Genomic DNA, 26,866 nt, shown 5'->3' with positions numbered 1-26,866 from the left:
GACATTTTGCCAAGATTTTTAAAAACCAGAGGATATGGTATTTGATAATGTTGTGCTAAGGAAGTCTGAGATGCTATTTCATCAACTCTCTGGACTTGTTGCAATGCCTTAACAGCTGGCAATCCAAGAAGTGGCACACCTAGAAACTGGATCACATAAGTATCTTGTACTACACTACTCTGTTGTTGTGTCATCTTGGCCCAGAAGGATCTCAGCACTTTGAGTGCAATGTTACCTGGTCCCCTCAGACATTTGGCTGGAGTGGTAAGGGTGCCATGGTTGTATGGATCATAGTAGGAATCTGGGATGGCTTTAATGTCAGCACCCGTGTTGATCTTAAAAGGAAATTGGCTGATTCTCTCTCTGTCTACCAGATAGCCAGATCATCAGATTGTCCAGCTTCTTCATCCAGAAATACTGTTTCTTCCTCAGCTACAGTTTGGTCAGTGACCTCATGGACAGTTGGGAGAGATCTAGAAACAGCAGCATAGTGACCATTCTTTTTGCTTCTTTGACATGATGCTTCTCCCGCTAGACATGCAGCATACACATGTATAGGACTTCCACCAACCCCCTGCATTGGGTCTTATCCTGCTTATTTTGATGGAGTGGCTGTTGAGAAGTCCCCACATTGTGTTTGAAGTCCCTGCATTGTGACGTCCCAGCATTGTGAGATATGCCCTCCCCCTCAGTTTTGTGTACTTCTACTTAGCACTTTGCAGGACATTCAAGTCCAGTGTTTCATGGATAGCTGGGAGAGCACTTTTAAGTTATTTTTGTTGCAGTTTGACAGATTGGCGAGCTTTTGTAATAGCCTTTTGGAAAGTCAAGTCAGGGTACAATTGTAATTGTTGTGACAACTTATCATCAGAAAGACCTACGACAAGGTGGTCCCTGATAAGTTCCCCTTTCAGGGCACCATAATCACAAGATTCTGCTTATGTATGCAAAGCCAGGATAAAACTGCCCACAGTTCCTGAGGGCCCTTGACTGCAGAGGTTAAATTTTGCTCTCTAATATATAACATTTTCCCTCCCTAGAAAGTGATCTGTTAAGGCTTGGACTACAGCACCATACTGAGTGTTTGGGCCCTTGGGGAGTGACAGAGACACCAGTCTTTCATCAGCTTGTTCCCCCCTAGAATAGATCAGGGTACTCACTTGGTAGGGTTCAGGCTTTGAATCGGTTGAAGCGCCTGATCCACTTTGGCCACAGAGCAGGAGAGTGGAAATCAGACTGTCCTGGGAGTGTGACCCTGAAGGATTCCATCACGGTCAGGGCTGGAGGGCCTTGTGGAGTTGAGGCAGGGTCTGCTGCCTCTGCTGAGCTATTCATGCCAGAGCTGGCTAGGCCCACACAGTTCCACAGCCAGGAGGCCTCAGGGTTTGCAGCAGAGTGCCCGGAGCTTCCCAGTCTCTCTTGAGAGTCCAGGAGTGCCTGCTGGTGCTGTGAGAGCAGTTCTCAAATAGAATCCGATGTCTCTGTGAGCACTGAGGCAGGATTCAGCCACTCCTGGCACCCTGTATGATACGGAGAGACTTAAGACAAGCCTGTCTTTCCCAAGCGCTTTATTGCAACTGTATGACAGGCCTGGAGCCTTCCTGATGACATCATCAAGCCCCTCCCCTAGAGGGGACTAACCTTTATGCTTCAATAACACACTAGCTCAGCCACGGAGACCATTGTGGTCTCCGAAGTAGAAGCAGAAGTAGAAGGAGTGGCTGGTGGCAGTGGCACACTTGCCTGCCCAGTCCACCCATGGCTGCCCATTGCAACAGTGCCCCCAGCCACTTACCCACCTACCTCCTGCCAGCTGATGACAACCCAGGAATGATAGTTGCAGCAATGGCAGGAAGGGAACTATCTCTTTTAATTAACTACAGTACCAGTGCACCGTTCCTGTTTTCTTCTCTTCCTTTGAAAGTGCTTTTCCATCACCAAGTCCTAAGATCATTGGGGTTTTTTATCGTATGTTCCGACAGTCCCTATTTTTTCCTTTGGAGGACCATGTTATTAACACTTTGTTAGTGTGACTTGCTAGTGATTTTGATTATCTTCAAGATTTCATTCCCACTCCAGGGTCTTCAGAAGTTAAATCTTCAAATGAGTAGAGGATGCATCTTGTCTAAATGTATGCACATGAACGCTAAGTCTGCTATTTCATCCACTGGTGGGCTTATTTGAGCTGCTGATAATTTGTTGTAGGTTAATTATGTTTCACATCTATCTTTAGCCAAAAGAGCAAATTCCCTTGAATTTTAAAACAGTACATAAGAAGAGCTCTGCTATATCCTGTTTCCCACAGTGGGCAATCAGATGCCTCTGGGAAGCCCACAAGCAGGAGATGAAGGCATGCCCCCTTCTCTCACCATTATTCCCCTGCTGCTGGTGGTCTTCAGAGGCATACCACCTCTGAACCTGGGGGTAGCCTGTAGCCATCAAGACTAATGAATTTTTTTATTTCCATGTATTTTACCTCCATGGTTTTGTCTAAGCCTCTTTTAAGGCAATCTAAGCTAGTGGCCATCATCACATCTTGTGGCAATGAAATCCATTAATTCTACAGAGTAACAAGAAAAGCTATTGCAGAGTAAGCCAAGGTGGAGCTGAGGCTTAAACAATATGTAAGAGAGAGAAAGAGTAGGCAGGAGGAAGCTCAGGCAGTGACCCTTTTTATTGGAATTAGCATGTTACAAGCATAACACTTATCTTCATCTTTAAAATCTTGGAAGGTATAGTTTAGTCATGCAAATGCAGGAGCAATGCTATAATAAATAATAATTATAATTATACCACTAAGATAACTACCTATGAAACTTGGATCTAGGACTTGTGGTCTAGTGGGCCACTGTGTGAAACAGGATGCTGAACGAGATAGGCCTTGGGCCTGACACAGCAGGGCTGTTCTTATATTCTTATGAGTTCTGCAGCAGTATAAGTGCTAACAATAAGTAAGTGTAACAATAGTATTACACTTACAAGTGTAAGTGTAATAATAGTCTTTTAAAAGAGTGACCTTCCCACATACTGTGCGTTGTGTCCTGCTGATGGAAGAGTGGGGCACACATGTTCCTTCTGTCCTGAAAGTCCCATGGATGCTGCTTGCAACCATGTAGTGCCTCCATGACTGTTAGTTAATTAATTTATTATTTATTTATTTTACATATTTTTATACAGCCCTAAACTTACATCTCTGGGTGGTTTACAACAAAATAAAAACAACATTAAAACATTAGTTAAAAACAAGAAATTTAAAATATGACAATTTAAAATTTTTAAAACAATATTCTAAAACAGGCATCCCCAAACTGCAGCCCTCCAGATGTTGCTGAACTACAACTTCCAGCATACCCAGCCACAAAAAATTGTGTCTAGGGATGCTGGGAGTTGTAGTTCAGCAACATCTGGAGGGCCGCAGTTTGGGGATGCCTGTTCTAAAACATTAAAAACCAACAAAGCAGCATCAGTTAAAAGCCTGCGTGAACAGGTGCATCTTTGAAGACTTTTTAAAAATTGTCAGAGATGGGGAGGCTTTTATTTCACTAGGGAGCATATTCCAAAGCCTCGGGGCAGCAACGGAGAAGGCCCATCCCTGAGTAGCCACCAGACGAGCTGGTGGCAAATGCAGATGGACCTCTCCTGATGATCTCAATGGGCGGTGGGGTTCATAATGAAGAAGACATTCTCTTAAATACCCAGGGCCCAAGCTGTTTAGGGCTTTATAGGTTATAACTAACACGTTGTATTTTGCCCGGAAACATATCGGCAGCCAGTGTAACTCCTTCAATACAGGAGTAATATGGTCTCTCCTAGATGCCCCAGAGACCAGCCTGGCTGCCGCATTCTGAACCAACTGTAGTTTCCAGACTACATACAAGGGCAGCCCCACATAGAGCACATTACAGTAATCCAGTTTAGAGGTTACCAGCAGATGTCCCATTGTTTTGAGGTAATCTATCTCAAGAAACGGATAAAGCTGGCGTATCAGCCAAAGCTGATAGAAGGCACCTCTGGCCACTGCCTCAACCTGGGACACCAGGGAGAAACTTGGATCCAGAAGCATCCCCAGACTGCCTACCTGTTCCTTCTGGGGAAGTTTGACCCCATCCAGAACAGGCAGATCAAAATCGTCTCCCAAGTTTCGACCCTGCACAATGAGTACCTCCTTCTTATCTGGATTCAGTCTCAGTTTGTTATCCCTCATCCAGCCCATTACCGACTCCAGGAAGGCATTTAGGGAGGTTATGCCCTCTCCCGATGATGCTGACATGGAGAAATAGATTTGGGTGTCATCAGCATACTGATAACACCCTGCACCAAATCTCCTGATGATCTCTCCCAGCGGTTTCATGTAGATGCTAAACAAGATCTGAGACAATACAGAGCCCTGAGCGACATTGTACAAAAGTTCAGAATTTGAAGAACAACAGTCTCCAAGGGACACCATCTGGAACCTACCTGAGAGGTAGGAGCGGAACCATTGCAGAGCAGTGCCTCCCATGCCCAACCCCTTCAGACACTCCAGAAGGATACTATGGTCAATAGTATTGAAAGCCACCGAGAGGTCCAAAAGGACCAACAGAGTCACACTTGCTCTGTCAATTCCCAGTTGGAGATCATCCATCAGGCCGACCAAGGCAGTCTCCACCCCATAGCCAGCCCGAAAGCCAGTTTCAAATGGGTCTAGATAATCAGTTTCCTCCAAGACTGTAGTGGTGTGCACCAGACCGCGGAGCTGCAGTTCGGAGCTGGGGTGGGGGGTTCCATTAAGGGCGGGGGGGCTTTACTTACCCCTCCCGCCCTTTCCCGCGTTGGCGCCGTAAATATTGCAAAAAATCTGGGCGGCAGGATCCCTCGCCGCCCGCTTCTATTATGTATTATGGCTCTGCTCCTCCTTATTTTAAAAATCGGGGGGGTGGCAGGGTGCTTCCCTGCTGCCCCCTCAAAGCCCCCTGCTGCTGCTGAAGCCCCCTTAAATCTCGCCCGGACCGGAGAAACCGCGCTCGGGCGGGCGGCAGCGAGACGTCCGTCCGCCCGCCCACCCGCTCCCTTCCTTGCCGAGTGCAAAGTGCAGGGAGCCTTCTGCGCACGCGCAAAGAAGGAACTAGGAAGCCTTCTTCGTGCATGCGCAGAAGGCTCCCTGCACTTCGCACTCGGCAAGGAAGGGAGCGGGCGGGCGGGCAGGCGGACGTCTCGCTGCCGCCCGCCCGAGCGCGGTTTCTCCGGTCTGGGCGAGATTTAAGGGGGCTTCAGCGGCAGCAGGGGGCTTCGAGGGGGCGGCAGGGAAGCACCCTGCCGCCCCCCGATTTTTAAAATAAGGAGGAGCAGAGCCATAATACATAATAGAAGCGGGCGGCGAGGGATCCTGCCACCCGGATTTTTTGCAATATTTACGGCGCCAACGCGGGAAAGGGCGGGAGGGGTAAGTAAAGCCCCCCCGCCCTTAATGGAACCCCCCACCCTAACCCTCCCAAACCAAAACCACCCCTTCTCCAGACCGGTTCGGAGGCCAGTAGAATGGCCTCCGAACCAGTCCGTGCACACCCCTACAAGACTGTCTGGAGCTGGGAAGCCACCACCCTCTCAATTACCTTGCCCAGCCGTGGAAGGTTGGAGACAGGCCTGTAGTTACTCAGCTCTGAGGAATCCAAGGTAGGCTTTTTCAGAAGTGGTTTAATAATTGCCTACTTAAGACTAGGAGGCATCCTGCCTTCCCTCAGAGACGCATTTATAAACTCTACCAGACCTTCTACAACAACCGCCCTGCCAGATAGTATAAGCCATGTCGGGCAAGGGTCAAGAGGACAGGTGGTGGGCTGCACTGTTCCAATCAGCTTGTCCACATCCTCAGGAGTCACAAACTGGACCTGATCCAACCTAACCACACTAGAGGAGTCGCTGGACACCTCCACATTGGACACTGAAGTAATTGTGGAGACGGAATCTAAGTGTTAAGAATTGTGTCCATGCTGTGGGATTCTTCTTCCATAGGAACAAATGAGAGCAGTATCCTACAGTGATGACACAATTGTTAAGAGCCATGGAGGCTCTGTGTGGTTGCAGGCAGCATCCACGGGTCAGGGCTACGACAGGAAGGAGTGCATCATGGGATGCAGTCAGCAACTATTTTTAAATGTGTTTCATTCATCATTCTGGAGAAGAAAATACAGTATCAGAGGTTTTTCAATTCCCCCCAAATCAATCTCCTCCTCCCCAGTTTCCCTCCCTCTTTTCTAGACCTTCACAGAGCTGTGCTCCACCATGTACCTGTTTTTCTTTTTCTTTTAATCCCTTTCAAGAGCTGACTTCACTTACTAACTGGACAAGGAGGCAGCTTTTAAAGTGATGGCTCTTGTTTATTAGCACCAATTCAACCTGGCATAGTGTCCTTCCCAGTGGCGGCTGCTTGTGTGTCCTTTCTGTTTATTTTTAGATTGTGACTTTGTGAGCCCCTTTGGGACAAGGAACTATTTTCTAATTTATTTTGCTGTGTAAAACACACTGAGAACTTCTTGTTGTTGAAAAGCAGTATATAAATATTCTTCATCATCATCATCATCATCATCATCATCATCAGAGAGCCAGTGTGGTGTAGTGGTTAGAGTGCTGGACTAGGACCGGGGAGACCCGAGTTCAAATCCCCATTCAGCCATGAAACTAGCTGGGTGACTCTGGGCCAGCCACTTCTCTCTCAGCCTAACCTACTTCACAGGGTTGTTGTGAAAGAGAAACTCAAGTATGTAGTACACCGCTCTGGGCTCCTTGGAGGAAGAGCGGGATATAAATGTAATAATAATAATAATAAGAAGAATCATCTTGCCCCACCAGGGATTTTTTCAGACTCTGAGAGGCCCAGCAGGGACAGATTGTTCGTTTGAGCCCCACCCCTATTTCTCTGTGGCTCACATACTGCAAATGTTATGCATGTGGTGGAACATAATATGGTGATGTTCTTAGGCAGTTGCACAAGAATACTGTTGCACAGCACAAAAATTGTGCAAGTGGAATTGTGCAATAGTATATAAATAATAGATATATATCAATTATATCCCTTATATATAATTGATTGATTAATTACGTGCCACCAAGTCGGTGTCAACTCTTAGCGACTATATAGATTCTCTCCAGGATGATCTGTCTTCAGCTTGGCCTTTAAGGTCTCTCAGTGGTGCATTCATTGTTGTTGTAATCGGGTCCATCCACCTTGCTGCTGGTCATCCTCTTCTTCTATTTCCTTCAACTTTCCCCAGCATTATGGACTTCTGCAGGGAGCTGGATCTTTGCATAATGTGTCCGAAGTATGATAGTTTGAGCCTGATCATTTGTGCCTTGAGTGAAAATTCTGGATTGATTTTTTCTATGATCCATTTGTTTGTTTTTCTGGCTGTCCATGGTATCCTCAAAAGTCTTCTCTAGCACCAAAGTTCAAAAGCGTCAATACTTTTTCTATCTTGCTTCTTCAAAGTCCAGCTTTCGCATCTATAGAGTGTCACGGGAAAAACCATTGTCCAAACAATTCTAATCTTTGTAGGTGTAGACTCATCACAGCATATAAATATCCTTTCAGGCCTTCACTGCAACATACCCTACCAAGTGCTAGTCTGCAGCGAATTTCTTGACTGCTGGATCCTTTACTGTTGGCAGTTGATCCTAAAAGGCAGAAGCTATCCACCACTTCAATGTCTTCATTGTCAATTCTGAGGCTGGTTCATAGGAAGCTGCTGTATACTGAGTGAGACCATAGGTCCATCTAGCTCAGTATTGTCTACACAGACTGGCAGTGGCTTCTCCAAGGTTGCAGGCAGGAATCTCTCTCAGCCCTATATTGGAGATGCCAGGGAGGGAACTTGGAACCTAGTTGCTCTTCCCAGAGCGGCTCCTTCCCCTAAGGGGAATATATTCAGTGCTCACACATCAAGTCTCCCATTCATATGCAACCAGGGCGGACTTTGCTTAGCTAAGGGGACAAGTCATGCTTGCTACCACAAGATCACTTTCCCTCCCTGGTTGCTGTACCCGTTGTCATTAGTTTAGTCTTCTTTACATTTAGTTGTAGTCCCATTTTTTCACTGTGCTCCTTGACTGCGCTGTGCTGATGACACACACCACTCTGATAGCTGAGAATGTGGATGATCTGCAAGCTCTGGTAATGAAAGTCAAGGAGCACAGTGAAAAAATGGGACTACAACTAAATGTAAGGAAGACTAAACTAATGACAACGGGTACAGTGAGAGGGGCTGCCGTGCCACGCTCGCATCCTGGATCTGCGCCTGGGCAAATGTCCCCTTGCTCTCCCATAAAAGGGCCCTGGGCCCCATTTTTTAGTTTCAGGAAGTGGAATGCTGCCAACCTGACAAAACATTAGGAATTAAATAATCCAGAATAAAATAATATTGTATCGCTTCTTGGCCTTTTGGCTAAGATCAAGTGTAGATATTGTGATGTATGTGCCTGGAGTAAATTAGAAGCTAAAACACTGGAGAAGGCCGAACATTCCATCAGAGGCGTAACTAGGGAAAACGGCGCCCGGGGCAAGCACTGAAATGGCGCCCCCCCACATGCGACATTAGACTTAGGTTTTTCCTCACAAGCGCCCGCCGCCAATTCTCGGGCAGCGCGGAAGGGACCTCTCGTGGGGGAGGGGGCGCCGACGCGCTCCCTTGACTGCTGCAGCGCTGCTGCACTGAGCAGGAAACATTTGTATTAACAAATTTAAAAAAAAAAATTAAAAAAAAATTTTTTGTCATGGCGGCGCCCCCCACATGACCAGAAAAGATGACGCCCGGGGCACGTGCCCCCCCTGCCCCCCCTATAGTTACGCCTCTGCATTCCATGATGGAGTTGGTTAAGGGAAGGCTATTTACACTGTGAAGAACTCTCAGAGACAGGAATGGGAGCAGTGCTGTAGTAGTCATGTAAGTGAGCTCTGAGTTCAGAAGCTGATAGTTTGAATCTCACCTGAGCTGCATGCTCACTAATCTCATCCCATTTTTGCCTCTCAAACAAATTTTGCTGGTGTGTGTGTGTGATGTTGTTGTTGTTTTTAAAAAATTGGCTAGAGTTGGCAGTAGGATTCAATGATCTTATTGGATTTAGCCTACTTTTTAATAATGAAAATTATTTTAAAATTTTCATACTGGGCATATTTCAATCCATATGTTCAAAAGTACTGGAAGCTTCATACCAAAGCATTAGTTTAGAAATGAATTTACACATTTATGGTACTGGGCAAGTGGAAGTTCTACCACCTTGCCTAGTGGACTGCTTTGTGTACCAGAAATTAAGGAGAAAGTAGGAGATGCTTAACCCGAATAAATATAATTGTTACCCATTACTCTGTGTTGGAAAAATACTACTTTGTAATAATATTACGAGTGTGCTTCCCACTCCCCAAAATGGTGATAAATTTGGGAGTGGGGAAGGGAAAGAGCTCCAATGAGAGGAAAGATTACTGTAGGCTGCTTTAATGTTGTTAATATTTATTTGTTAAAATTTATATACTACTTGCCACAAAAAGATTATCAAAGTAGTTTACATAGAAAAAGAAATAACATGAATCCCTGTTCCCAAAGGGTTCACAATCTAGAAAGAAAAATAAGGCAGACATGGACGCCAGTGACAATCACTGGAAGGATGTTGTGCTGGGATTGGATAGAAACAGCTGCTCTCCCCTGGAAGTTTTTCACACGGGGCTTTTAAAGCCCTTTAACTGGCATCTGCTCTGGAATGGAGGGGGTGCATTCGCATAGTGGAAACTATGTTTCCATAGTTTCCACTATGTGAAACCTGCCAATAGGTTTCCAGACAAAATACAAAGTCCTAGTTATAACTTATAAAGCCCTAAACAGCTTAGGCCCTGGGTATTAAAGAGAGTGTCTTCTTCACTATGAGCCACACCACTCATTGAGGTCATCCGAGGAGGTCCATCTCCGGCTACCACCAACCCGTTTGGTGGCTACACAGAGACGGGCCTTCTCAGCCACTGCCCCAAGATTGTGGAATGTGCTCCCTGCTGAGATACGATCCTCCCCATCTCTGGCAATTTTTAAAAAACGCCTGAAAATCCATCTTTTCACCCAAGCTTTCCCAGCTTTTAAAAACTGTCTTTAATTTTATGGCTTTTTAAAAATTGTTGCATTGTTTTAACTTTTATATGTGTTTTAATTGTTTTTATGTTAACCGCCCAGAGACGAAAGTTTGGGCGGTATAGACGTTTAATTAATTAATTAATTAGAAGCCCAGCAGAGAGGAAGGAGAGTCCATCCACTTCCCACCTGGAGTGAGCTGCCTGGAGTGAGAGACCTGGTGGTTGCTGGGGTTCTTTCTGCTGTTGCCTGCCTGCTTCTGCTTCCCCTGTGGGCTGCAGCCTCAGGGTAACATCTGTGAGAAGTGTGGGCAGGATTGGGACCAGCCCCTGAGTGACTCAGCTGTTCCTCGAGTCATCTGCTCAGTTTTGGGCTTTATAGGAGGGCTCCTTGTGGCGGTGGGCCCACCCACCGGCGGGTTCACCACCGAAGGGGTGACACCAAAGGGGGTCGCCCCTTTGTGGGAGCCACTTTGGGAGAGAACGAGGGTGAGGACTAGAGGCCTTCTGTTGAATCAGTTTTAAGCTGTTTTGGACTTGGGTTGAAGTTGTTGTAATGTGTTTGGGTTCATCTGGAAATGAGGGGACAGGGGGTGCCTTTGCTGACTATAGGGCAACTATCCCGGTGGTGGTGGAGAATAGAAGAAGTAAAGTTGGCAGGTCAGCAGGCCATTCCAGGGGAAGGTTAGTTAGAAATTTAACAGCTGTCTCCCTTTCCGGCTGTCCTGCCAGCTCTTTGACCTCGGGGAGCATTGCCAACAACCCACATAGCCTTACCCTCATCCTCTGTAAAGCCAGGTCGATCCAAAATAAACCTGAACTCATCCATGAGTTGATCATGGATGAAGGGTCCGACTTGGTATGTATTACCAAGACTTGGTTGCGGGAGGCTAGTGGTCCAGTCTGGTCCCAACTTCTTCCTCCAGGATATTCTGTAGAGGACCAGGTGAGGGGACGTAGGCGGGGAGGTGGAGTGGCTGTGGTCTATAAGGATAACATCTCCCTTACCAGGGCCCCTGTTAGGGTATCAGACCATATTGAATGTGTGTACTTGATTTGGGGACCAGGGATAGATTGGGACTTCTGTTGGTGTAGCGATCGCCCTGCTGCCCAGCGGAATCCCTTACTGAGCTCACGAACTTGGTCATGGAACTTGCGTTGGAGTCTCCCAGACTCTTGGTGCTGGGGGACTTCAATGTTCATTTCGGGACCAATTTGTCCAGGGTAGCTCAGGAGTTCATAGCAGCCATGACAACGATGGGCCTATCCCAAGTGGTCTCTGGACTGATGCATATTGCGGGTCACACACTTGATTTGGTCTTTTATTCTGATCAGGGTGGTGTTCCATGGGTGGGGACCCCTGTGATTTCCCCATTGTCATGAACGGACCACCATCTGGTTAAGGTTGGACTTACAACCACTTCCCACCTCCTCAGGGTCAATGGGCCTATTAGAATGGTCTGCCCGAAGAGGTTATTGGATCCAGTAAGATTCCAAGAAGCCTTGGAGGGATTCAGTGTTGGCTTTGCCGGTGATCCTGTTGATGCCCTGGTTGAGAATTGGAACAACTTGCTCATCAGGGCAGTAGACACGATTGCTCCCAAGCATCCCCTCCGACCCGCTTCAAAATTGGTATATGGAAGATCTACAGGGGCTGAAGCAGAAAGGTAGGCGAATGGAGCGCAAGTGGAGAAAGACTTGACTCAAATCCGACAGATTGCGACATAGAGCACATCTAAAGATCTATGCTCAGGCAATACGTGCGGCAAAGAGGCAGTTCTTTTCTGCCCGTATTACCTCTGCGACTTCACGTCCAGTGGAATTGTTCAGGGTTGTGAGGGGACTAGTATCTTCTCCCCCTCCCTTGAACCAGAATTTGGAGTCATCAGTTACCCGCTGCAATGTGTTTAAAGAGTTTTTCGCAGATAAAATCTCTCAGATTCGGGCCAACCTAGATGGAAACTCCACAATTAATTTGATGTCTGAACTGTAGGTGCCCAACCACTCCTCTTAAGTGATTCGACTGGATCAATTTCAGTTTGTGACTCCTGAAGATGTGGACAAGCTGCTTGGAGTGGTGAGGCCTACCACTTGTTCTCTTGACCCTTGTCCAACATGGCTTGTTCTATCTAGCAGGGAGGCTGTTGTAGACATCCTGGTGGAAATCATAAATGCTTCTCTGAGGGAAGGCAGGATGCCTCCTTGTCTCAAGGAGGCAATCATTAAATCTCTTCTAAAGAAGCCTGCATTAGATCCCTCAGAGTTGAGCAATTATAGGCCTGTTTCCAACCTCCCATGGCTGGGCAAGGTAACTGAAAGGGTGGTGGCCTCTTAGCTCCAGGTGGTCTTGGAGGAAGTTGATTATCTAGACCCATTTCAAACAGGTTTTCAGGCGGTCTATGGGGTGGAGACTGATGGATGATCTCCAATTGGCAACTGACAGAAGAGGTGTGACTCTGTTGGTCCTTTTGGATCTCCCGGCGGCTTTCAATACTATCTGTCACACCCTCGATCTCAGACAGCGAGGAGGAAGGGGAAGCTGTCAACTTTCCAGGCAATGCAGGAGTGTCTGAGGGGCAGAGCCCGGCTGTCAGTGTTCATGAAACAGTTGTGGCTAATGATTCAGAGCAGGCACAACAACCTGAGGCAGCAGAAATCGTGAAGGACCAATCCGAAGAGGAGCTATGCAACCAACCCCCGCTGACTCCACAACAGCAGCGTCTTACAAGACGCAGGGCTCAATTGGAGACTATTAGGAGAAGCAAACGCCTCTTGCAGAGGGCTGATAAGCCTTGAATTCCTGCCAGCTGGGAGCTCTCGGCTTGCACTATAAATCACATCACCAGCCTTCTACTCACTGCTGAAAAGCAACATTTGTCAACCTCCGTGTCGACAACGTGCAGCCAAGTCCGGTCAAGACGAACTTCCCGAGCCGTATCCAGTTTCAGCAGCTCCATTTTGTCTCGTGATCTTCCCTGGAAGTTGGCCAGACCCTGACACTATCAACCATAGTATCCTTCTAGAACGTCTGAGGGTATTGGGGGTGGGAGGTACTGTTTTACAGTGGTTCCGCTCCTACCTCTCGGACAGAATCCTGATGGTGTCGATTGGAGATTGTTGCTCTTCAAAATCTGAGCTTAAGTATGGCGTCCCCCAAGGCTCCGTACTTTCTCCAATGCTTTTTAACATCTACATGAAACTGCTGGGAGAGATCATCAGGAGATTTGGAGCTGGGTGTTACTAGTATGCTGATGACACCCAGATCTACTTCTCCAAGTCAACTTCTTCAGGAGCTGGCATATCCTCCCTAAATGCCTGCCTGGAAGCAGTAATGGGCTGGATGAGGGAGAATAAACTAAAGCTGAATCCAGATAAGACAGAGGTACTTATGGTGCGGGGTCAAAACTCTAGAGACGATGTCGATCTACCTGTTCTAGATGGGGTCACGCTTCCCCAAAAGGAACAGGTTCGCAGTCTGGGAGTACTTCTGGATTCACACCTCACCTAGGTTTCTCAGGTTAAGGACCAATCCTTAACCTGATACTCTGGCTGCACCCGTTTCTCGAGATCAATGATCTTGTTGTAAACCACCCAAAGATGTAAGTTTTGGGCAGTATAAAATATGATGATGATGATGATGATGATGATGATGATGATGATGATAATTCAGCCATCCCATATACGAAAAATGCCAATAAGGAAATAATGATCTGCAATTACAAGTCTAGTCCAACTAGAAGAGGTTATTTAAAAAGAATGTACCAAATTTGGAAAGAGAAGCATCCAGATACAGAAATAACAGAACAAAGGCTAGCAGACCAGAGAAGATTCATAATAAGAAATAAAATATTCACAGGAGTTGAGCTGGAAGAACTGCAAAAAGCAACACAGGCTCAAGATATGGAAGAAGAATTACCACCAACTGAAGCAGTTGCTCAGGCGGAGGAGGTGTTGGAAATAGAGGATACCACCGTTGCTGCACTGTTTCAAAATCAAAACCAGGCAACCTCCCCTTTGCCTTCACCTCAAAAACCCAAATGCCGTTTAACAGAAAAGCAACAAGAACTAAAGAAAAAAATAATTGAGCACATGAACCAAGCAACCACCAGGGTTCGACTTCCAGCTCTAAAAACAGTTGCCAAAAAACAACTCACTCAGGCATTAAAAGATGTCAGTGCTGCACTTGCAGAAATAACAACCAAGAACTTGCAAGAAACAAACCAACTAATGTACAGTGCAGCAACAATAACAACACAAGTGCTCGGATATAAGATCAGTGGACCTGTCAAAAAAGAAAGTAGTACATCACCTAAATGTAAGATTCGATTAGAAAATAAAATCGCCAGGCTTAGATCGGATGCTAGTAAATTGAAAGATATGAAAGACAAGAAGCTGAAGAATGAAAACACCAAACAGTATCTGATCCAAAAATACCACCTAGATTCAAGGAAAATTAGAGAAGTCCTGGAAATAATAAAGCAGCAAATAACAGCAGTGTCAAAGAAGAATAGCAGATACAAAGCCAGAATTATACAACATAGGCAGAACCTCCAATTCCAGTTGAATCAGAGACATTTCTACCAAAGCATAGAAGGAGAAACTGCAAGAAACGTAGAAACACCAAATAAAGAAGAAACAGTGCAATTCTGGGGGAAATTATGGGACAATCCAATAGATTATAATAAAAAAGCAGGCTGGGTGAAAGAGGTCAAAAAATGTAACCAACAAATGCAAGATCTAATAATAACACCAGAATTAATAAGTGAAAGAGCAAAGAAAATTAAAAATTGGACTGCTCCAGGCGACGATGAACTGCATGGCTTTTGGCTTAAACACCTAACAAGCCTTCATAAACAACTATCAAAACAGTTCAATCACATTTTGCAAGGAGGTGATAATGAACAATGGCTAACAACTGGGAAAACTCACCTCACCATGAAAGACCCAGCAAAAGGTGCAGTTCCAAGTAATTATAGACCGATAACCTATCTGCCAACCATGTTCAAATTATTAACTGGAATAATAGCAGATGAAGTGATGCAACACTTATTAACTAACAAACAGCTTCCAGTTGAACAGAAAGGAAATTGCCCAAACACCAGAGGCACAAAAGACCAGCTGCTGATTAACAAAATTATTGTAGAAAATTGCAAGAGAAGAAAAACCAATCTAAGTGTTGCATGGATTGACTACAAGAAAGCCTTCAATTCATTGCCTCACACATGGATACTAAAATGTTTAAAAACAACTGGTGTCAGCAAGAACATTCAGATATTTATAAAAAAGCAATGAGCATGTGGAGTACACAGTTAACAATCAATGGTGAGACACTTGGACAGGTTAGCATTAGAAGAGGCATTTTCCAAGGGGACTCACTATCCCCTCTGTTGTTTGTAATCGCCATGACCCCACTTTCACAAATACTAAACAAAACAGGCCTCAGATACCAAACATCTAAAACATCCAGTAAAATCAACCATCTGCTGTACATGGACGATCTGAAGTTGTATGGAAAGTCCCAGTCAGAAATCGAATCACTGCTAAACACTGTCCATATATTCAGTAGTGATATAGCAATGGAGTTTGGACTAGACAAGTGTGCTGCATTAATAATGAACAGAGGGAAAATAAGAAAAACAGAAGGAATAGAACTGCCCAATGGAAGCAACATCAAGAACCTGGAAGAGAAAGAACATTACAAATACTTGGGCATTCTCCAGGCTGATAACATCGCACACACTGAAGTTAAAAGAAAAATTGGAAGTGAATACATCAGGAGAGTTAGAAAAATCCTCAAGTCCAAACTCAATGGTGGGAACACCATACAAGCCATAAATACCTGGGCTATACCTGTTATCAGATACAGTGCAGGAATAATAGACTGGACCCAGGCAGAGCTAGAGATGCTAGATCGTAAGACCAGGAAAATCATGACCATCAGTCATGCTCTGCACCCCCGCAGTGATGTAGATAGGCTATACCTCCCTCACAGCTCAGGTGGAAGAGGAATGCTGCAAGTCCATCAAACAGTAGAGGAGGAGAAAAGAGGCCTTGAAGAATATATAAAGGACAGTGAAGAAGATGCACTTCAAATGGTCAATAATGAGAAACTATTCAACACCAATGAAACAAAGCAGGCCTACAAGAAAGAACAAGTCAAGAACCAAGCAGAACAATGGAAAAAGAAGCCACTGCATGGTCAATATTTGCACAATATAAGTGGAAAATCAGACATCACCAAGACCTGGCAATGGCTTAAGAATGGCAACTTGAAGAAAGAAACAGAGGGTTTAATACTGGCTGCACAACAACAGGCACTAAGAACAAATGCAATAAGAGCAAAAGTAGAAAAGTCAACAACAAACAGCAAGTGCCACCTTTGTAAAGAAGCAGATGAAACAGTGGACCACCTAATCAGCTGTTGTAAAAAGATCACACAGACTGACTACAAACAAAGGCATGACAAGGTAGCAGGGATGGTACAATGGAACATCTGCAAAAAATACAAGCTACCTGTAGCCAAAAATTGGTGGTATCAGAAAATTGAAAAAGTGGTAGAAAATGAAGATGTAAAAATATTATGGGACTTCCGACTACAAACAGACAAACATCTGCCACACAATACACCAGATATAACTGTAGTCAAGAAGAAAGAAAAACAAGTTAAAATAATCGACTTAGCAATACCAGGGGGTAGCAGAATAGAAGAAAAAGAAATAGAAAAAATCACCAAATACAAAGATCTACAAATTGAAATTGAAAGGCTGTGGCAGAAAAAGACCAAAATAATCCCAGTGGTAACTGGCGCCCTAGGTGCAGTTCCAAAAGACCTTGAAGAGCACCTCAACACCATAGGGGCCACAGAAATCACCATCAGCCAATTACAAAAAGCAACTTTACTGGGAAGAGCCTATATTTTGCGACTATATCTATAATAACCAACAGTATTGATGATAAAATCCAGCCATCCCAGGTCCTTGGGAAGGACTCAATGTCTGGATAAAACAAACCAGTCAATAACACCTGTCTGACTGTGTAAACAAGAAATAATAATAATAACAACAACCTCAAAACAGTGGTACATCTGTTGGTAACCTCCAGACTTGACTTCTGTAATAAGTTCTATGTGGGGCTGCCTTTGTACATAGTCCGGAAGCTTCAGTTGGTTCAGAATATGGCAGCCAGGGTAGTCTCTGGGTCATCTCAGAGAGCCCACGTTACTCCTTTACGGATGGAGCTACACTGGCTGCCAATAGGTTTCCGGACAAAATACAAAGCCCTAAACGGCTTAGGCCCTGGGTTTCTAAGAGAGAGTCTTCTTCACTACGAGCCCCACCACCCATTGAGGTCATCCCAAGAGATCTATCTCCAGTTACTGCCAACTTGTTTGGTGGCTGCACAGAGGCCTTCTCGGCCGCTGCCCCAAGATTGTGGAATGCGCTCCCTGCTGAGATACAATCCTCCCCATCTCTGTCAATTTTCAAAAAACACCTGAAAACCCATCTTTTTGCCCAAGCTTTCTCAGCTTCTAAAAAAAATTTTTTAGATTTTAATCTCTGATTTATTATTAAATTGTTAAATTGTTTTAAGTTTTTTGTATATGTTTTTAACTTGTTTTATGCTATTGTTAGCCGCCCAGAGACTAACATTTGGGGCGGTGTACAAATTTGATAAATAAAATAAATATAAATATAAGCCAGATTTACCCCAAAGTCCCTGCAACTTATCAGGGAGCAGTTCACACACAATTCAGGTTTTTCACTGTGCATTAAGAATGTAACCAGATTTATATCTGGGGTTCAAAAATCCATGATTTCCGTTGGGTTTTTTTGGACAACTTCAAGTTTGTAGTAAAGCCTCCCAGTAAACCCACTGTAAAGCCTGCTGTGTGTAAAAGTCCCCATTAAATATAGGAGGATTGCCATTTTAAAAGGTGTTTCTTGTTCAGTTAGCAGGGCTTATGGCATATTTGGTTTATGTATGATGGCCAACATCTTGCCCAATCCTACACTGGCATTTTCAATTGGCCCATGCTGCTGCAGGCATCTAAGTAAGTGCTGGTGGCAAGAGCGCAAGTGCAGAAATAACTAAAATTCCTTAAAACTGTGTACTTTGGGAATGAAACTTCCATTGGAAACAATGATGGACATAATGTGAATACTAACAGAGCCCCTAGCCTCCATTCAGGGCAGAGGCTCTGCAAGATAAAACCCTGGTGCTTTTAAAATCCAGCAGCTGTGGAAGGAGAGTTACCTTATTTATCCCCAGAGTCATAAATGGGGATAGATGCATTAACACTGCTTCCACAGCTGCTGACTTTCAAAAGCACCAGAGTTTATCTTGCAGGTTTGCTGCAGCCCCACCCCACATAGAGCCTTACAGCTCCATTAGAAAGCACATCAGGTCAGCCAGTGAAAACTGTGCTCCCCAAATACTTACGCTTAAGTATTTAAGCATAAAGGTTGTGCAACCTTTATTGCTTAAATAAAGTTTTTATTAAGGTTGCCGATGTGCAACCTTAAGCATTTGTGCACTTGTGCAGGACCACCAATGCTTCTTAGATGCCAGAAGCAGTGTGGGCCAATCAGAAACACTGGCATAAGACTGCATGACATGTTGACACAAGTTGAGCATTGGGTGGAAGTAAGCAACATGTACATTCCTATAGGTCAGCAACAGGTTACATCATCTTCTCAGAAAGCAGCTCTGCACCCCAAAGTGCTTTAGCTCTCTCCCAGCTTCTCCCTTCTCTCAGAAGTTGCTAGAAAACTGCAGTTTTATGGATAGCAGTTTTACGGATCATGCACACCTCTTTGGCTAGGTTGAGATGAGGATGAGTCACCTTGTGTGGGTTCTCCACCTTCCAGGAAAGTCTCCCATAAGGAAAGCATCCTGGATGCTTTCCTTATGGGAGAATGATAGTGATAGCGGACTTCCTTAAATCCCAGATTCTGACCCAGCATTGCCTCATGTCATGTCATTCCGACCACAAACTTGTAACAATATTTTAATTGGTCTTAATAAAGATATCACCCTACTTTGGCTTCTGTGTTGAAAAAGGCTGTAATTCTTTTGAAGCGAAAATATTACAATGCTACTAATCATATAGCTAATGTTCTTTATGCTGATGCAAAAGAAAGGTCTCATATAAGCTAAGATAATCTATATCTCGTATAATGTAAGACAATACATATCTTGAGTATATATTGTATTTTAATTTTTGTAAGTGGAATAGTATTCTTATGTCGCAGTGTTAAGTTCTTGATTTATTTGCCATGGTTTATAGCATGTGCAATAAATAACATGGCTGACAATAAAAATATGTGTACCCCATGGGAAGCAACATTTCTCTCAAACCACTTTCAACTGTGTTAAAAATTATTGTCTGTCTACAACTTAATAGTTTCTGTGGACGTAAATGTAGATGTTAAGCAACAAGATTCTGCAAACTTCCAGACTTTGAAGACGTTATCAGTGGTTCATCACAAACTAGTAGGTCACTAAGAAATAAGAGACTATAGGAGGGCTGATGAACAAATGCTACTGTTATAACTGATGAGCTAATCTTTTAACTGTTGCTGAATGATAACTGAACCCTATGTCTATAAAGCACTGGCTACCTAATGGCACAGTGGGGAAGTAACTTGCCTAGGGAGCAAGAGGTTGCCAGTTCGAATCCATGCTGAAACACCTATATTGGGCAGCAGCAATATAGGAAGATGCTGAAAGGCATCATCTCATAATGTGTGGGCAGTGGTAAATCCCTCCTGTATTCTACCAAAGAAAACCACATGGCACTGTGGTTGCCAGGAGTCGACACCGACTTGACGGCACAACTTTACCTTTATCCTGGGTCAAGAACATTGTTTCCTGCTGTTGGAAGGGTCATTTCTTCCCATTCTGTTGGCAGTGGTATGGCTTGCTATCACCTCTGCTGAGCATAGCCTGTACATTTAAATACTAAGTCAACCCCACAGAGAAATCCCCTTCCCCTGAAAAATCCAAGCAAACAATAAAATCATGAACCAGAGGGGAAATAACCTTATCTGGTCTGCCTGGAGGAAGCAACAGCTGAAGAAAAAACAAGAGGGGAGATAGAAGGCAGCGCCATGACAAGCTTGATGGTAAAATCCTCTGAATACAGTGGTGTTTTGGGTTAACCCATTCCTTGATCCAGGCCAGCTTTCATATATTATCTTCATACAGGTTTGTATTTGAGAGAATATTTTTGTTTTAATTAGAATGACTGACACGATGCACAAGGCTAACAGAGACAGAAGACATCGGCAGTGCTGCTGCTGTGTACACAGAAGCGGTGGCACCCTGCATAGTCCTGACCGGCAGTTGCACAAGCTGTGTCTCTGCAGTTTCTCCCATTCACCACTATGGGAGAAGAAGCCATGGGTTGGGACAGTGGTGCTGCTGCTGCTTCCATGTACAGCAACAGCACCGATGTCTTCCAGCTCTGTTACCTTGCGCATCATCTCAGCCAGTAATAGTAATATGATGCATGAAGAACATTCGCCTCCCTGCCAAATAGCGCAGAATTTTGCAAGCAGCTTTCAATGACCCCTCTGCTGATTGTCCAAATACTCTTCAGTGTGATGAACCTGGCTTGTAATTCTGGAAGCTTGTAAATGGCTTGGAAAGAAACATTGGTAGACTTACCGTGAAGGGTTCTTTTTCAAGTATGGGGAGGGCATCCTTCACACGATGGGTTGTCAGTCACTGCATGCTCTGAGACAGGGCCAATAGGATTTGAGCACGATCGTTACTCCCCCTGCCGAGCCCTAGCTTACCCAGTTCTGGTCTGTAGAGCGATCAGCAGTCTCTATAACTCAGAAGGAAGTAGACAAGGTAGAAAGGTAAACAAAGCCAAGGCCCATAATGGCCCTTCAGGAAAAACAAGTCTGAGAGGAAGAAAAAGTGATAGATTGATTCTATGCACCCTAGGAGTTGTGCCGCCACCCCGAAAAACTCCCCACCCAAGCATCCGAGGGCGGGCCGGATGCCCTCCCCATACTTGAAAAAGAACCCTTCACGGTAAGTCTACCAATGTTTCTTTTTCCACGTATGGGGAGGGCATCCTTCACACGATGGGACATATCCAAGCTAAATGTGTGTGGGAGGGTAACGGATGCCAAGGTTTCCCCCGGCTAGACCTCCAACACCTTTTGTAGGACCGTGCGTCCCAGAGCTGCCAGCGGTTGATGAAATGAGGGAATCTTGTAATGTTTCACGAAGGGTGACGAGGAAGACCATGCTGCTGCTTTACAGATGTCTTCCACCGGTACCCTAGCCGAGAAGGCTGCCGATGCCGAAGCACTCCTAGTTGAATGCGCCGTGATTCCAGAAGGTATGGGCAGATGTAGGGACTCATATGCCAACGCAATAGTGGTTCTTATCCACCGCGCTAAAGCATCCTTAGAAGCCTTGAAACCTAACTTAGAAGGCAAGAAGCAAACAAAAAGGGAATCAGACTTCCTAAATGGTTTGGTCCGTTTAAGATAAATACGGAGTGCCCTACGTACATCCAGCGAATGCCAAAGATGTTCTTTTGGATGGAGAGGCTTTGGACAAAAAGATGGTAATACGATTTCTTGTGCCCTATGGAATACAGAGTTCACCTTGGGAAGAAAGGTGGGGTCCAACTTCATTACGACAGCCTCTTTTTGAAACACACATAGCTCGTCACGAGCCGATAGGGCGGCGAGCTCAGAAACCCTCCTGGCAGATGTTATCGCGACCAGAAAAAGAACCTTAAAGGTCATCAACCTTAGAGAGATCTTACGAAGCGGTTCGAAGGGATCCTTCGTGAGCGCCTGAAGAACCTTATCCAAGTCCCACGAAGGAAACCTGGGAACCGGAGGGGGATTAAGGTTGACTGCTCCTCTCAAGAATCTCCGAATGTCGGGATGGAGCGAATTTGAGTCTGTGCTGCCAAGGCTCAGAACTGATGATAGCGCAGAGATCTGACGTCGAAGAGTACCTGGGCGGAGACCTTTGGCAATTCCTGCCTGCAAAAAACTAAGCACAGACGACACCCCCGCCTGCGTCGGATCAAGACCCTCCTTACGTGACCAGGCACAGAAGGTGTTCCATGTCATCTGATAGATACGCTTAGTGGAGTGACGCCTCGCCGCCAAAATAGTTTGTTGGACTGGCTCAGGGTATCCCTTCTCTTCTAACACCCGGCGCTCAATCTCCACGCGTGAAGGCGGAGCCAAACAGGATCCGGATGTAGCAGTGGCCCCTGATTGAGAAGATCTGGTCTGCTGGGCAGGGCCCATGGTTTCCGCACTGACAGGGCCAATAGATCCGAAAACCACGGACGTCTTGGCCAGAATGGGGCTATAAGAATAACCTCCGCTCTCTCGGACATCAGCTTCCTGATGACTCTGCGTAGTATAGTCAGCGGGGGGAAGGCGTAAAGGAGTACACCGCGAGGCCATCTGGACGTCAGGGCGTCCACCTGTTCCGCCTGAGGGCAAAAGTGTCGAGAGAAGAACCGTGGAAGTTTGCTGTTTGAACGGGAAGCGAAGAGGTCCAAGACTGGGGGGCCCCACATCCTGGAGACCTGCTTGAACACCTCCTGGTGGAGCGACCATTCCCCCGGATCCAGATACTGTCTGCTCAGCCAGTCTGCCAGGATATTCGACCGACCCGCCAGGTGTTCTGCTGCTATTGAGCGCAGGTGGAGTTCCGCCCAGCTGAACAGCGCATCCGACTCTAGCATTAGCGTTCGTGACCTCGTTCCTCCCTGATGGTTCAAATGAGCTTTCGTGGTAATGTTGTCTGTGCGGATTAGTACATCCTTGCCCTCGAGGTGAACTTGGAACTTCAACAGAGCCAAGCGGACGGCCCTCAGTTCCAGCCAATTTATATTGTGGCAGAGTTCCTCCTGAGCCCATATTCCTTGGGCCTGCAGATCGAGGTAGTGGGCCCCCCAACCGAACCTGCTGGCGTCCGTCGTGACTACAGATCTCTGCATTAGCTCCAAGGGAAGGCCCCGTAGCATGGCCGACGAGGTCCACCACCGAAGGGAATGCCGAACTCTTGAGGTCAGTTTGACCCAGATGTTCCGTCTGTCCATAATGTCCTCCTGGTGAGGCAGAAGAAGCCACTGCAGAGGCCTGGAATGCCATCTTGACCAGGGCACGCAGTCGAAACAAGCCACCATCATGCCCAGGAGCTGAGCCAGGCAAAGGAGTGGGACCTTCTTCCTGTGCACCAGTGAAATGACCGTCGTTGCGATCTTTTGCCTCCTTTCTTTGGGTAGGCGAACGACCGCTGTCTTGGTGTCGAACAATACACCGAGATGAACGAGGACCTGAGTAGGACGCAGATGACTCTTGGTGGCATTGATGAGAAACCCGTGATTCTGAAGGATACTGACTGCACGACAGACACTCGCCTCAGCCTCCTCCTCCGAAATTGCCCGCAGTAAAACATCGTCTAAATAAGGATAGGCATGGATGCCCTGTAACCTGGCATGGGCGATGACCGCCACCATCAATTTGGTAAATACCCTCGGCGCCGTGGAAAGGCCGAAGGGTAGGGCCTTGTACTGATAGGAGCGGCCGTTGTATGAAAACCGGAGGAAACGTCGATAATCCGGATGAATTGGTACGTGAAGATATGCCTCTGACAAATCTAACGAGGCCAACCAGTCCCCTGGCAGAACCGCTGCCTTGATGGATCGGAGGGACTCCATCCTGAAATGCCTTTTCCTCACGTACCGATTCAGCCGCTTCAAATTTAAGATCGCCCTCCAAGAATCGTCCTTTTTTGGGACCAGGAAAAGGAGGGAGAAAACCCCTTTGAAGGTCTGCTGTGCAGGAACCGGTTCCACGGCCCGAATGTCCAATAGATGTTGGATGGCATCCTGCATCAACTTTCTCTTCACGGGGTTTTTGGAAAGAGGCGTGATGTAGAAAAAGTCTGGGGGCGCAGACATGAAGTCTATGCGGTACCCCTGAGAAACGGTGTGAAGGACCCAGGAGTCCGTGGTCGTGTCCCCCCAAACTGTGGCAAAGGCACTCAACCTGCCTCCTACCTGACAGTAGTCATTGTTTACGGGCGCGACGATCCTGTCCAGCGGCAAAGGAAGCTCCACGTTTGTTTGATCCCCTGGATCTTGGGTTCCAGGACTGGCGCCAGGTGGACCTATACTGGTTCCCTCTGAAATCTCTGTCTCTGAAATTGTCTCGAAAGCCAGCAGATCCTGATCTTCCGAAGGACCTAAAGGGACGAAAGGAATGTTGAAAATTTGTCCCCCCTCGAAAGGGCCTCCCCCGACCCATAGGCATGGCTTTCTTTTTATCACGTGTCTCTACCAACACTGGTTCCAAGGCCTCCCCAAACAACTTCACACCACGAAAGGGGGTGGCCGCCAAAGCTGCCTTTGATTTAGAGTCGACATTCCAGTGTCGCAACCAGAGACCCCTACGAACCGCTACATTGGCCGCCATAGCTCTGGAAGCATGTTGCAAGCAATCCAGGCTAGAGTCCGCCATTAGGGCAGAAGCCCTTGCAATTTTATTCAGGCCCTGACGCAGTTTTGTGAGTTCTGGAGGTACCAGTTTTGCCAACTCCTTTGTCCAGAGAATTGTCGCCCTTGCAAATATGGAGTTAGTGGAGGCTGCCCGGATGATGGTCGCCGAGGCTTCGTGCGCTTTTTTCAGGAGATGATCCGTTTTCTTCTCCTCTGGTGACTTGAGGAATTCCTCACCTTCTTTATTGACCAATGCTCCAGTCACCAATTGCGCAACCGGAGCATCAACCACTGGAACGGCTATGAGGGACATAATATCAGAAGGAAGAGTATACAATTTTTTAGGAAAACTTAAGGAAGGTTTAGATGCCATAGGGATCCCCCATTCTGCCAACATTACTTCCCTGAACAGGGATGGGAAGGGGACTGTGGCTGGGGAGGTGGAAGTGGATGGGAAGACTTCCTGATCTAGCCCGGGTACCGGCTGAGGGCTGGAGTCATTAGAAACATCTTTAATTGCTCTTTTAGCCTTAGCCAAAAGAATCTCAAACTCGTTAAGGGAAAACAACCGTGCTGAGGAGGGAGTTTCTGATGGAGTCTGTTCATCAGACAACTCACCCTCCTCCTTTTCCGATTCGTCAGAACTCGAACTCGGACCCCGAGGTCGACTGGCAGGAGCGCCTGACGTGGAAATGGGAACCCCTTGATCCCCTTGTGGCCCCTCTATCAAAGGGGCTGCAACATTAGATCGTGTACATGTTCTTTTCATAACAGGAGAGTCCTCCCCCCCAGAGGAATAAACTTGAAAAATTCTCCCCTGGCGTCGCTTTCTGGCATTTCTAGCCAGCCATACCCTTTCTCCCACAGGGATGGACTGCCTGACCGGACTGGAGTCCGGTGAGGAGGAAAAAGATGGGCGTCTGCCCCTGCGTGGTTGGGACCGTTGTATATTGGCGCCCACCATATTATTTTGTCCCTCCGTCTGAGCAGCACTGCAAGCCACAGGATTTGTTGAGCCACCCGGGACATCAGACCTGATCAGAGGCACTGAGGCATTAAGACTGCCTTGCTGGTTCAAGAGAGGAGACACCACCGCGAGGCAATTCTTTTGAACAAAGGCAGTAAGCCAAGCAATTTCTTTTGCTGATAGCAACTCCCCGCTAGGGCCCACAGCGCCCGTCAGCGGTTCTCCCGCCAAAACACTCACCGCAGACGACTGAGGCTGGAGCGGTTCCGATCGGGCCGACAAGGTGGGGGAGATCATGGCCGGCTCCCCCGTCGCCTGTACAACGGGCAGCAATGCCCCAGCAAAAGCCCCAGCAACCGATCCGATCGAGCTCTGAGAAGCCGCGGACGGATTTAAGTGCTCTAAAATGGCGGGCACTATTTGAGCGGGAAGAGCCGTTGCCTCCTTTCCCGGCTGTCGCTCTCTCACCGCCTTCATCTGGAGCCTTTCACTCACGGGCGCCTTAGATAAGAGAGAAGCCTTAGCTTTCTTCTTCTTTTTAGGCTTTGTGCTCTCCGCCCCCAAGTGCTTTGATTTTTTGAGTGCTTTAGAATGGCCCGTGCCCGTAAGCACTTTCTTCTTGGTAAGCACCTTCACAATAGTAGGAGCACTTTCAGCCGGAATTATGCCCGCATCGGCCGTTTTTGCACTTTCCCCAGCCCCCGAAGGGACTATTGGGGACTTTTGAATTGGGGCATCCGAGAGGGGTCCTTCAGAGAGGGAACCCCGCAACATGTCGCCCGTATGTGCGACTTCCATGGCTCTGACTGCAAACGGTGGTGGAAGAGAAACTGACAGAAGAACGAACAACGAGGGAACACTTGGAGGGGAAAAGGGTGAAATTGACTAGGCAACTACAAAACGGAAAAAACACACACAATAACAGAGAACCGACAAAACCACCGACCGTATCTGTCGCCAACAACTCCTTTCCCCCCCTTGCACACAGCAGAATGGAGAGAAGGAAAAAGTAGTACTGTCACAGAGCGAAGACAGGACCAGAACTGGGTAAGCTAGGGCTCGGCAGGGGGAGTAACGATCGTGCTCAAATCCTATTGGCCCTGTCTCAGAGCATGCAGTGACTGACAACCCATCGTGTGAAGGATGCCCTCCCCATACGTGGAAAAAGGAGTCTTTTATAAACCAAGTAATTGTGGATGTCTTATACCTTCGTAATTTGCCTCTAAACTCAAACTTCTTTCTGCACCTACCTACACTGAAAAACTTTGCTGTATTACAAATTAGTGATATTTTGTAAGGGGTAGGTTAAATGATATCTTAA

General features: G+C 46.4%; 1 protein-coding gene across 2 annotated transcripts in view; it reads right to left on the bottom strand.

Moving 5' to 3' along the window:
* HK3 (hexokinase 3) overlaps positions 1–26,866 on the bottom strand; it is an 88,022-nt gene that overhangs the window by 36,897 nt on the left and 24,259 nt on the right. The window contains exon 1 of one of the 2 annotated variants that reach the window (XM_053292801.1): positions 1,161–1,587. The exons of the other annotated variant lie outside the window; for it this stretch is intronic. The gene's annotated coding sequence lies outside the window, so the exon portion shown is untranslated. Of the gene's footprint in view, positions 1–1,160; positions 1,588–26,866 lie in introns of those variants that run through there. 2 annotated transcript variants of the gene reach the window in all.

This window comes from Hemicordylus capensis, chromosome 2, assembly GCF_027244095.1.
Source record: "Hemicordylus capensis ecotype Gifberg chromosome 2, rHemCap1.1.pri, whole genome shotgun sequence".
In the NCBI taxonomy this organism is placed as follows: domain Eukaryota; kingdom Metazoa; phylum Chordata; class Lepidosauria; order Squamata; family Cordylidae; genus Hemicordylus; species Hemicordylus capensis.
The sequence above is the reverse complement of the archived record's forward strand: the minus strand, read 5'-3'. Positions and strand labels throughout refer to the sequence as shown.